Source organism: Convolutriloba macropyga, unplaced genomic scaffold (genome assembly GCF_964194025.1).
Source record: "Convolutriloba macropyga unplaced genomic scaffold, txConMacr16.3 SCAFFOLD_3748, whole genome shotgun sequence".
Lineage (NCBI taxonomy): Eukaryota > Metazoa > Xenacoelomorpha > Acoela > Convolutidae > Convolutriloba > Convolutriloba macropyga.
The window spans coordinates 1-12,500 of NW_027452762.1; the positions used below are offsets into that span (position 1 = coordinate 1).

The following is a 12,500-nucleotide window of genomic DNA, read 5'->3' on the forward strand; positions in this document are numbered from 1 at the left end:
TGGGAAAGCTAGATCGAGTAAGATTGAAGCTGAAAGAGTGTCAGAGGAGCAAATGAACCTCCAAAAAGTGAAAATCAAATTTTAGAAAAAAACACAAGTTAAATACTGCATGGACAGTAATTCTATGTGTGGGGCATTATTAGGGAGAGGTGTCTTGTCAAAATATGGCTGGACTAAAGACCTCAACCCGGATAGGGTGGAAGGCCCTATGATTGGTCTGTTACTAATCGGTGACCGATAAAGACCTGACCAAGGCCTGTAGTAAGCTTGGTTAGGCATTACAGAAGATAACACTAAGACCGAGGGGTCTTAGAGAGCCCTCTAGCGGGCGAATAGAGCTTGATCAAGCCTTGGGCAAGCTAGATCGAGCAGGACTGAAGCTAAACGATAGACCGAGAGGTCTGTCTGGTCCTCCTAGAGAGGCCAAGAGAAAGTACGAGAATCTAACTAAAGCTGGGTCGGGCCTTCAGCAAGCACGACCGAGCAGTACCGGAGCTAACACTAAGACCGAGGGGTCTTAGAGAGCCCTCTAGTGGGGCGAATAGAGCTAGATCGAGCCTTGGGAAAGCTAGATCGAGCAGGACTGAAGCTAAACGATAAACCGAAAGGTCTGACGGGTCCTCATAAGAGGCATGGAGAAAGATCTGATACTAAAGTACCTCTCGGAAGTAATAAAATATGCCTGATGAAGCCGGGTATGATGTTTGTTGTTTGATGGCATTCATCGATTAGGTCTGGTGGATTCCCCATTACTCCGAGTGGTACTAGTAGAGGCTCCTACAGGGGTGAGCAAAGCGAGATCAAGCCTTAGGCAAGCTAGATCGAGCAGAACTGAAGCTGAAAAGCAAAATAAATGACAGGTCTGTCCAAATCAATAAACTTGAAATCCAGTGTGGTCACCACGGGTCACGAGGTGAATTCCTAGCGATTGTCTGCTGAACGTATAGGAAGGCCCGAAACGAACGATAATTTCATTGCACAGTGGAGATACTATACGTTCAGGAGTAGCATACATCGGGTTTGATCTATGATCATGTCTGGTCTCCGAGGATCCACCGGGTTACCAACTGGCACCGCTGTACTGGGTGTAAAACTGGGCCACCTGAAGTCCCGGGTGTAAAACTAGGTGCCTCTGTGCCAAAGTAGCGGCTTGCGTAGTGCATTATGCCTCCGGCTTGCGAAATGGTTATAAGCAATAACAACAGGACGCCGCGGGGTGTTCACTTAAAGGAGTAACGTTCTCTCAAGGGAGGGGATCTAAAAATCTTGATAAAACATTTATTCTATGCAAAATTTGTGCGCAAATTTTGCAAAGTAAAAAGCTGCACTGTAGCAAATTCTATGTGTGTAGCATTATTAGGGAAGTGTTGTTTGATGGCACCTCTCTACTTGATGCACCAAAGAACTACCTTGATGGCTCATGACCGCTGGTAATCTGTCGTCGCTAGTAGTTCGGAACTGAGAACAAATATGTTCGCAAATTACAACAATTATACAGCATATTGCTGAATAAAGCAGAACCGAATAATACTCAGTGACTTTACACCAAGACTGACTAATGTCTGGATTGTATCGTCCTACTCGAGTAAGGCGAAGAAAAGCTAGAAAGATACGCTTTTCACAAAGCAGGCTTAATGCATGCAAACCAAGGAGGAAGGAGTGATGCCCCTCCTTATAATAAGCAGAACCAAATAAAGAACAGACAGCATCATCTGTACAGTGACCAAGAAGAGGTGAAACTTCTGTATGTGAAAAGGCAATTTGAGCGAGATTTATTAGCAGACTAGTATTATGTTGTTTCTAGTAGGCGAAAGCCGAAACATCAACATGTGAAAATCTGATATTAAATCCTCAATCATTTTCCCTAGTATTATACAGCTATGAGTAACCTTAATTGGACACGGCAATTATTGCTGACCGGTGAAACTTTCGCATGGGAAAGACACACACACTTCTTGACAAAGCAATAAGTATTATGCTGTTTCTAGTACGCGAAAGCAGAAACATCAGCATGTGAAAGTTGTGAAGTTGAAGAATTTTTGTGTTGAGTACGATGTTGTTACTAGTAACCATGTCGACAGCTGAGAACTGTTCTCTAACCAATAGAAGGTGAAACTTCTGTATGTGAAAAGGCAATTTGAGCGAGATTTCTTAGCAGACTAGTATTATGTTGTTTCTAGTAGGCGAAAGCCGAAACATCAACATGTGAAAATCTGATATTAAATCCTCAATCATTTTCCCTAGTATTATACAGCTACTAGTAGCCGTAATTGGTCAGGGAAACATTGTTGACCGGTGAAACTTCACATGGGAAAGACACACAAATTACTTGACAAAACAATAAGTATTATGCTGTTTCTAGTATGCGAAAGCAGAAACATCAGCATGTGAAAGTTGTGAAGTTGAAAAGTTTTTGTGTTGAGTACGGTGTTGTTACTAGTAACCATGTCGACAGCTGGAAAGCTGTTCTCTAACCAATAAAAGGTAAAACTTCTGTATCTGAAGAGGCGGCGTGATTGAGATTTTTAACAGACTAGTATTATGTTGTTTCTAGTAGGCGAGAGCCGAAACATCGACATGTGAACATCTGGTTTTTAAATCATGAGTCAATTCTCCCTAGTATGATACAGTTGTTAGCCGGTATTGGTAACAGTAGAACAGAGATTTGGAGGGCAAAACCTGCTCATGGGAAATGCTCACAGAGCGCTATCTACCAGTACACATAGTATTATGCTGTTTCTAGTACGCGCGAGCCGAAACATCAGCATGTGAAATGTGTAATCGTGGGTAACTCTAAGTGTGTAGAGTACTGTGTAGTAACTAGTAGCCATGCCAAAGCATGCATTGAAACTCTTCGTGATTTAAAAAGCTCAAAGCAAGATTGACGAGGCCGCAAGGCTATGTCTTTCTAAATTCGAACAAATCGAAAGATTGTTCAAAGTACAATTAAACTGATTGATCCTGTCAGTTGCCATATGCTTGTCTGAAAGACTAAGCCATGCATGTGCAAGCGAAGCTTGAAAAAGTGGAACCGCGAATGGCTCATTAAATCAGTTACTATCTATTAGTTGATTTGCAAGCTAAATGAATAACTGCGGTAACCCTGCAGCTAATGCATGCTGATTGTCCGACACTGTCGGAGACTTTTACAAGACTACACCGGGTGATTTGCTAAGTACAGACACATCCCGTGATGAGTCCTAGTAACTGAAAGATCCCAGATAGCTTCGGCTTGGGGACGGAACTTCCGAATTTCTGACCTATCAACCTATGATGGTAGTGTAACGGACTACCATGGTTGTGACGGGTAACGGGGAATCAGGGTTCGATTCCGGAGAGGGAGCCTTAGAAACGGCTACCACATCCAAGGAAGGCAGCAGGCACGCAAATTACCCACTCTCCGCACGAGGAGGTAGTGACTAGAAATAATGATATGAACCTTTATGGTTTGTAATCAGAATGGAATGGACTTAAAAGCTCCATTGATGAACGAGTAGAGGGCAAGTCTGGTGCCAGCAGCCGCGGTAATACCAGCCTCTACAAGCGTATGCAATAGTTGCTGCGTTTAAAAAGCTCATAGTTGGATCTGTTTGAGTAGAACGGCAACATGGTCTTCAGTTAAATCTGTTGACTCGTTCCGCTCATCCTTCGCATCGAAGAAATAGTTTGCACTTAAATGTGACGAACTGTGGAAACGGTGTTTTCACCCTGAGAAAATTAGAGTGTTCAAAGCATCCTTTGGGATCGAATAATAAAGCATGGAATAATGGAGAATGACCCGCTACTCGATTGATGCCGGTTGGCTGAGTGCGGTAATGATTGAAAGGAACAGACGGGGGCATTTGTATTGCTACGTTAGAGGTGAAATTCTTGGATCGTGGCAAGACAAACTACTGCGAAAGCATTTGCCAAGAATGTTTTCATTAATCAAGAACGAAAGTCAGAGTATTGAAGAGGATTAGATACCCTCGTAATTCTGACCATAAACTATACCAACCTACAATTTGTCAAAGTCGATCTTGACTTGGCAAGAGATTAACCGGGAAACCAAAGTTTATTGGTTCCGGGGGAAGTATGGTTGCAAAATCGAAACTTAAAGGAATTGACGGAAGGGCACCACCAGGAGTGGAGCCTGCGGCTTAATTTGACTCAACACGGGAAAACTCACCCGGTCCAGACATCTTAAGGATTGACAGATTGAATATCTTTCATGATTATATGGGCGGTGGTGCATGGCCGTTCTTAGTTAGTGGAGTGATCTGTCTGGTTAATTCCGATAACGAACGAGATCTTCTCCATCTAAATAATGAAATTCACTATATGTGAATTCAAACACTTCTTAGAGGAACTATGCGGAATTAAATACCGCAGATGAAGTGAGGCTATAACAGGTCTGTGATGCCCTTAGATGTTCTGGACTGCACGCGCGCTACACTGTGTACTTTTAGATTGAGTACTCAGCCCTTGGTCCGAAATGGACTGGGCAATCAGAGAAAAGTACAGCGCTTCAAGGGGATCGTCTGTTGTAACTTGCAGACGTGAACCAGGAATTCCTGGTACTTATGAGTCAACAACTCATAGGGATTACGTCCCTGCCCTTTGTACACACCGCCCGTCGCTACTACTGATTGGATAGTTAAGCAAGAATTGCAAATTCCTACTGTTGGGACTTCGGTCTCCGGCAACGGGATGAAGCGGATCGAGCTTAATTGTCTAGAGGAAGTAAAAGTCGTAACAAGGTTTCCGTAGGGGAACCTGCGGAAGGATCAGTGATTGATTCCTTCGGGCATGGCTGCTGGTAGAGGCCATGTCTGTAGTGCGCATGACGCTCTGTCGCTAGAGATTGCTTGGCAACCAATCTCGAATTATGTATCGAGCTCAAAAACTACTTGTGTGGATACATAGTTCAGCAGTCATGGCAAGGGACTGCTTAAAGGGAGACTAGTTAGCAAAAGCAGCCTAGCAGAACTGCAGCTATCTAGATCTCAGAAGCTGGGTTATAGAAGCCCAGCTATAGACTTGTGAATGAGAAAGGCCTAAAAAGGTCCACAAGTCGCGTGGTTAGAACCGACACGCAAAAATCCCAGCGAGTGACAGAGCGTTGCGCTGTTCAGTGGGAAAGAGTTGAGCTACTCGGGGCGCCCACTGAACTTGCTCCGAGCCAAAGGCTCGAAAAAACACAGCTTAGCCTCAGATCCTTTACATAGAAGGCTAGCTAAAATAAACTTACCTTGGACGAGGGTAAAGTTTAGTCAGTTCTTAGGGGAGAGTAATCCACAGCTTCTCGCCCTCTGAACATTCTCCCAGATATGTAGGTCTGGGAGAGTCTCCTCCTGTTCTTCGGAATCTGGAGGTAGACAAAGACAGTACGATACGATCTTGCATCGGGATGACTAACCGATAATGATCATAATCTGACAATTTTTCCGGCTTGAGGCACCGGAGTCAGATTAAAGACACATACTGAACTAAAGGCGTATGTGCAAAGCTTGTCGGAGTGTAGAGAGTCAAGCTGAGTTGACTCGTCACGTGGTGATGACAACAGCCATGTGCAAAACACTCACAACTTTATCGTCTATGTGGAAAAGGTTGCTAACAGCGCTCTCTATGAGAGGCCCTCGCATATAACTATACGAGGAAAAGGCGATAGAGTTGTTTGAATGTGGGGCAGGTTCATCGACAAGCTAAGTTGATCACATTCTTGTTGTGGCATCCTACTAGAATTGGTCACGGTCTGCACCAACTCTCCCCAAGTTGGCCAGACTTAAAACTAGAAATAAGGTTTGCAGCTATGTGAACCTAGAAACTGTAAAGGAGTTGAAAGAACTTAAAGGAATTGAAAGAGGCCTTGAGGTATATCCTCTTGGTAAAGACCCACAAAAGCTCACAAAAGTGGCTTCGAAGGGCAAAACTGGTTCATCCAAAACAATTGGAGAGCTTAAAGCAGAACCAATTCGAATGAAACACTATTGGTGAAACTTCATCATGAGAACGTCACAAGCTGATCACGCTCTATGATATGACTAGTATTATGTTGCTTCTAGTAGGCTAAGCGCAAGCCGAAACATCAACATGTGAAAGTCGTAGAATTTTGCAATCAAACTGTGGCTAGTACTGTGATGTTACTAGTAACCTGGTGTTCCGTCATATGGCCAAGAGAGCATTTGAAGGCGAAACTTCTGCATGGGAAAGCTGCATCATGATCAAAATTTTATATCGAGTATTATGTTGACGTTAGTAGGCCTTGGCCGAAAACGCAGCATGTGAAAGGTATAGATAAAAGTTATTGTTGCAGTCAGTACTGTGTAGTTACTAGTAGCTGGATTTAAGCTCAAAATGAGACACTGTTGGTGAAACTTCATCATGAGAATGTCACAAGCTGATCAAGCTCTATGATATGACTAGTATTATGTTGCTTCTAGTAGGCTAAGCGCAAGCCGAAACATCAACATGTGAAAGTCGTAGAATTTTGCGATCAAATTGTGGCTAGTACTGTGATGTTACTAGTAACCTTGTGTTACGTCATATGGCCAAGAGAGCATTTGAAGGCGAAACTTCTGCATGGGGAAGCTGCATCATGAACAAAAGTTTATATCGAGTATTATGTTGACATTAGTAGGCCCTGGCCGAAAGCGCAGCATGTGAAAGGTATAGATAAAAGTTATCGTTGCAGTCAGTACTGTGTAGTTACTAGTAGCTGGATTTAAGCTCGAAATGAGACACTGTTGGTGAAACTTCATCATGAGAACGTCACAAGCTGATCACGCTCCATGATATGACTAGTATTATGTTGCTTCTAGTAGGCTAAGCGCAAGCCGAAACATCAACATGTGAAAGTCGTAGAATTTTGCGATCAAATTGTGGCTAGTACTGTGATGTTACTAGTAACCTTGTGTTACGTCATATGGCCAAGAGAGCATTTGAAGGCGAAACTTCTGCATGGGGAAGCTGCATCATGAACAAAAGTTTATATCGAGTATTATGTTGACGTTAGTAGGCCCTGGCCGAAAGCGCAGCATGTGAAAGGTATAGATAAAAGTTAGCGTTGCAGTCAGTACTGTGTAGTTACTAGTAGCTGGATTTAAGCTCGAAATGAGACACTGTTGGTGAAACTTCATCATGAGAACGTCACAAGCTGATCACGCTCTATGATATGACTAGTATTATGTTGCTTCTAGTAGGCTAAGCGCAAGCCGAAACATCAACATGTGAAAGTCGTAGAATTTTGCAATCAAACTGTGGCTAGTACTGTGATGTTACTAGTAACCTTTTCTTACGTCATATGGCCAAGAGAGCATTTGAAGGCGAAACTTCTGCATGGGGAAGCTGCATCATGAACAAAAGTTTATATCGAGTATTATGTTGACGTTAGTAGGCCCTGGCCGAAAGCGCAGCATGTGAAAGGTATAGATAAAAGTTATCGTTGCAGTCAGTACTGTGTAGTTACTAGTAGCTGGATTTAAGCTCGAAGTGAGACACTGTTGGTGAAACTTCATCATGAGAACGTCACAAGCTGATCACGCTCTATGATATGACTAGTATTATGTTGCTTATAGTAGGCTAAGCGCAAGCCGAAACATCAACATGTGAAAGTCGTAGAATTTTGCGATCAAACTGTGGCTAGTACTTTGATGATGCTTGTAGCCAACCGAATTGGTTGAAAAGCCCAATAAGTAAGCTAACTTGGGAGAGCTTGTTGGAAACCAAATGCTACTAGATTGGTCCAAATACATCCTTCAACAGGGGATCACTTGGCTCGCTTTACGAAGAGGAGCACAGCTATATGTGTTAATTCGGTATGAATCGCAAGATTTGTTTACCGACCTCTCTAACGCAAAAGGCGGTCTCGGCTTCGGCTGTTGACTGCGTCCGATTCAGGGTTATATAACTCTCGATTGAACACATTGATGTTCTATTGTTGGTGCTTCCAATAAAATTGGAACACTTAAAGCAGAACCGATTCAAATAATAGCATTCTGATCAATGATTGCATTCCTTGATCAAGAACTGCTGGAGTCATTGTGATGGCGAATTTTCTTCATAAGAAAATTGCAAAGAGACGGAACTTAATGAGACTAGTATTATGTTGTTTCTAGTAAGCGGAAGCTGAAACAGCAACATGTGAAAATCAAGTTTTGTTCAATGATCTCGAGGCGATAAGTACTATGAAGCAACTAGTAGCCTAAGCATGACTCAGATTTGAGACAGTCAAAAAGACTGGCGAAACTTCTTCACATGAAAGTTACATAGAGAACTACAAATGTATACAGCGAGTATTATGTTGTTTCTAGTAGGCGAAAGCTGAAACATCAACATGTGAAAGTTGTCTGCAAACTGTAGAACGATATGTGATTAGTACTGTGCTGTTACTAGTAGCCAGTCTGACTGTAGAAGCCAAGACAAAGGGAAACTAATGCATCTGAAAAGGACAAGTTATGGAAAGGTATGCACGATAAGTATTATGTTGTTTCTAGTAAGCGGCAGCTGAAACATCAACATGTGAACGTCGTTGTGTACAGTAACCTAGAACTATATAGTCCTTAGTAACGTGCATTTACTAGTACCTGTAATTGGTATTCAGACTCAGGCAGTTTGGAATAGTTTGGCAAAGATGCACCAGAGAAAACTGGGATTTGATACAGAAATTGTTGAATACAAGTATTATGCTGCTTCTAGTAGGTTGAATCCGAAACATCAGCATGTGAAAATTGAAAACATTTCTGGTTCGAATTGTCACAAGTATTTGGTGATCTGAGTAGCCAAACTCACTACAACGCCAATTGAAGGCAAAAATTCTCAACGGGAAAAGCTATTCTCATTGAATGAGCTAACAAGACGAGTATTATGTTGCTTCTAGTAGGCGAAAGCCAAAACATCAACATGTGAAAGTCTTGCTGAACAAATTTAATGTTGTTGAGCTCAGTACCGTGTGAATTAGTAGCCATAATTGGCGAGCGAAAATTGAACTGGCGAAACTTCGTCTTTGGAAAATTGCAGATGCCGAGCACTTATTTTGCAACGAGTATTATGTTGACTGTAGTAAGCGAAAGCCGAAACAGCAACATGTGAAAGCTGTTGAAATTTGTGGTCATTTTGCAATAAGTACAAGGAGTGTAACTAGTAGCCAGGTCAAAATTTGGGATAAGAATGAGCAAAAATTCTGCATGAGAACAGTTGAAATTATGAAACTAAATTACAAAGACTAGTATTATGTTGTTTCGAGTACGCGAAAGCGGAAACATCAACATGTGAACGTTTGTAACGAAGTTTCGTTAATTTTCAGCCTAGTACTGAGCAAGAACGAGTAGCCTCATCTCCAATCCCACGCAAAATGTAGTGAAATATGTGAGTGAACCTTATTCACGGTGAGGGTTTCCCGAGGTCTGTATTGCAGCGAGTATTATGTTGCTTCTAGTAAGCGAAAGCTGAAACAACAACATTTGAAAGTTGGAATTAATGACTGAATGGAAACTTCGACCTGTGTTTGATAGTAGTAGCGAACAAAACTGCTGAATCGGTTTCTGTCTCATATTGGTCAGTGAACCAATTAAGAGACAATCAACTACATAACCTGAATTGGGCGAGAGAACCCCCTTAACTTAAGCATATCAGTAAGGGGAGGAAAAGAAATCAACTGAGAATCCCTTAGTAATGGCGAATGAACAGGGAAAAGCTCATCGGGAAGAGAAATGGCAACATTTCTCGGTGTCCGGTATGGTTTGATGCTAGACTGGTGAATTTGTCCTGATGTCTACTGGAAAGTAGCATCAAAGAAGGTGAAAATCCTGTAAAGGTCATTTTCGATACCAGTCATAATGGCTCATTCCTATGAGTAGAGTTGTTTGAAAGTGCAACTCGAAGCTGGAGATATGTCTCTCCAAAAGCTAATTATAAAGCGAGACCGATAGTAAACAAGTACCGTGAGGGAAAGTTGAAAAGCACTCTGAAGAGAGAGTGAAAAGTACGTGAAACTGTTGAAGGGGAACTGGAGTGAGCGTTACCATACTCAATGCCTTGATATTATATTCTCGGCTACCGAGTAGTGTAGTTGTCGTCTTTTGGCAAATCTTGTTAATGAATCGAGCAGAAGTTTTCCTCGGAATTCTTCTTGTTGATTCTAAACAAAATGAGATAAATTGATCTTGATTGCCTGTCTGACCTCAACTTCCTATTCAATGCTCTCTACAGCCCGTCTTGAAACACGGACCAAGGAGTGTGAGTTGCTTGCAAGTGTTGTCGCTCATTGAAAGCGCACACGCGAAATGAAAGTGAACAGTGTAATTTTTATGAATTGCACTACTTTGTGTGGTGAGGGCGCCGATTCGGTGTCCCGCAACCACGGACGGTTTTGCTCTTATTGCATGACTGATCCAGAGCAAGTAGCACACGACCCGAAAGATGGTGATCTATGCTTGGGCAGGGCGAAGCCACGGGAAACCATGGTGGAAGCCCGAAGCGGTTCTGACGTGCAAATCGATCGTCTGACCTGAGCATAGGGGCGAAAGACTAATCGAACCATCTAGTAGCTGGTTTCCTCCGAAGTTTCCCTCAGGATAGCAAAAGCTTGAGCAAGATTGAAAAATCTTCGCAAAGCAATTTCATCGGTTAAAGCGAATGATTAGAGGAATGGGGGAAAATTTTTCCTTCACCTATTCTCAAACTATAAATCGGTGAGATGTCCTTGTGACTTAATTGCACTTGGACTATGAATGCAAGCTTTTTGTGGGCCGCTTTTGGTAAGCAGAACCGGCGATGTGGGATGAACCAAAAGTTGGGTTAAGGCGCCTAACTACTTGCTCATGAGTCACCACAAAAGGTGTTGATTGATACTGACAGCAGGACGGTGGTCATGGAAGTTGAAATCCGCTAAGGAGTGTGTAACAACTCACCTGCCGAATCAATCAGCCCTGAAAATGGATGGCACTAGAGCTCGTGGCCTATACCCAACCATGAATATCAATATCTAACGCAAGTTAGATTAGAGAAAAAGAGCCTCACCAGCTCAAAAATGATATTCATGTGTAGGAGGACACATTGATTGCGCTAAAGTATGCACGCAAGTGTATGCGCGAAGCGATCAATGGAGCAGATCTTGGTGGAAGTAGCAAGTACTCAAATGAGAACTTTGAGGACTGAAGCGGGAAAGGCTTTCATGTGAACAGCGTTTGCACATGAGTTAGTCGATTCTAAAAGACAGGCTAATGCCAAAGTCTTGAATAGTGGTTTCTTGAAAACTGCTGAGTCTCGAAAGAGCATCGGGTTAAAATTCCCGAACTTACTCTCCTGGCATTGAGACGGCAACGTCATTGAGGTCGAACTTTGTCATTGGGACCTTGGGGAAGAGTTATCTTTTCTTTATAACACGTTGTAGAGTCCTTGGAATTGATTCAATCAGAGATAAGGCTCGAAGCGTGCAAGAGCACAGCAGCATTTGCTGTGTCCCAATTGTTCCTGGTGGCACATAAAAGTTTGGCTTAGCAGATGTCAGGAGAGTGAATCGTACCGATTACCGCATCAGGTCCCCAAGGTGAAAAGCCTCTGGTCTTGGAACAGTGTAGATAAGGGAAGTCGGCAAAATAGATCCGTACCTTCGGAAGAAGGATTGGCTCTGAGGAGTGGGTGTAACAAGCCTTTAGTTTGACGCTTCGGTCTGCTAAAGCGTGCGATGGCCTTCGGGTTGTTGGCGTTTGGTTTGACTGCTAGCTGATATGCTTTAGGTCTATTCTGTTGCACAAAAAACACTCGAACTCTGAACTGGTTCGGACAAGGGGAATCTGACTGTTTAATTAAAACAAAGCATTGCGATGGCTGGTGAAACGGTGTTGACGCAATGTGATTTCTGCCCAGTGCTCTGAATGTCAAAGTGAAGAAATTCAAATAAGCGCGGGTAAACGGCGGGAGTAACTATGACTCTCCAGGGAAGCATCACAGGGAGCACATGCGGGCAGGGCTCCCACCCAGGAACCCGTGAGTGGCCAAGCAACAGCCCCCAACTGGTGCTGCTCAATCTGTGGTGCTGGACCCTTCAAAGGACAGACTGGTCTCTCACTTCACACCAAAAGCAGGCACCCAGATACATACCACCAGATGCAGGCCCAGAAGACAGGCAGATCTAATGCAAGGTGGACTCTTGAGGAAATGGCTCTGGTCAGAGAAGCGATGAGGGGCCTTGATCCCGCATCCCAGAAGCAAGAGAATGAGCAACTGGCAAGACTGTTCCCCCATCGATCCGCTGAGGCATTCAAGGGCTTGAGAAAGAACCAACAGTTTGTGGCAATGATGCAGGAACATGACAGGGAGGAAAACACTGTGCAGGAAGACAGACCAAGACACTGTCTTGAGACGGGCATCGACCTTGAGATGCTGGCTCTTCCTCCTCCGGGTGAATGGCACAGAATGACGGACGACGATCTCACCCAGTACGTCGAGAGAGAGGGACAGATGTGGCTACAAACCCTTGCACAAGAACCAGGGAAGAATGGGGGACAGAGGGCTCACAA

General features: G+C 43.3%; 2 pseudogenes; both read left to right on the forward strand.

Annotated features, from left to right (window-relative positions):
• Positions 1–7,731: 7,731 nt before the first annotated feature.
• Positions 7,732–7,883, forward strand: LOC142357779 (5.8S ribosomal RNA; annotated as a pseudogene).
• A 1,683-nt stretch (positions 7,884–9,566) lies between these two features.
• LOC142357780 (large subunit ribosomal RNA) overlaps positions 9,567–12,500 on the forward strand; it is a 6,709-nt pseudogene continuing 3,775 nt past the window's right edge.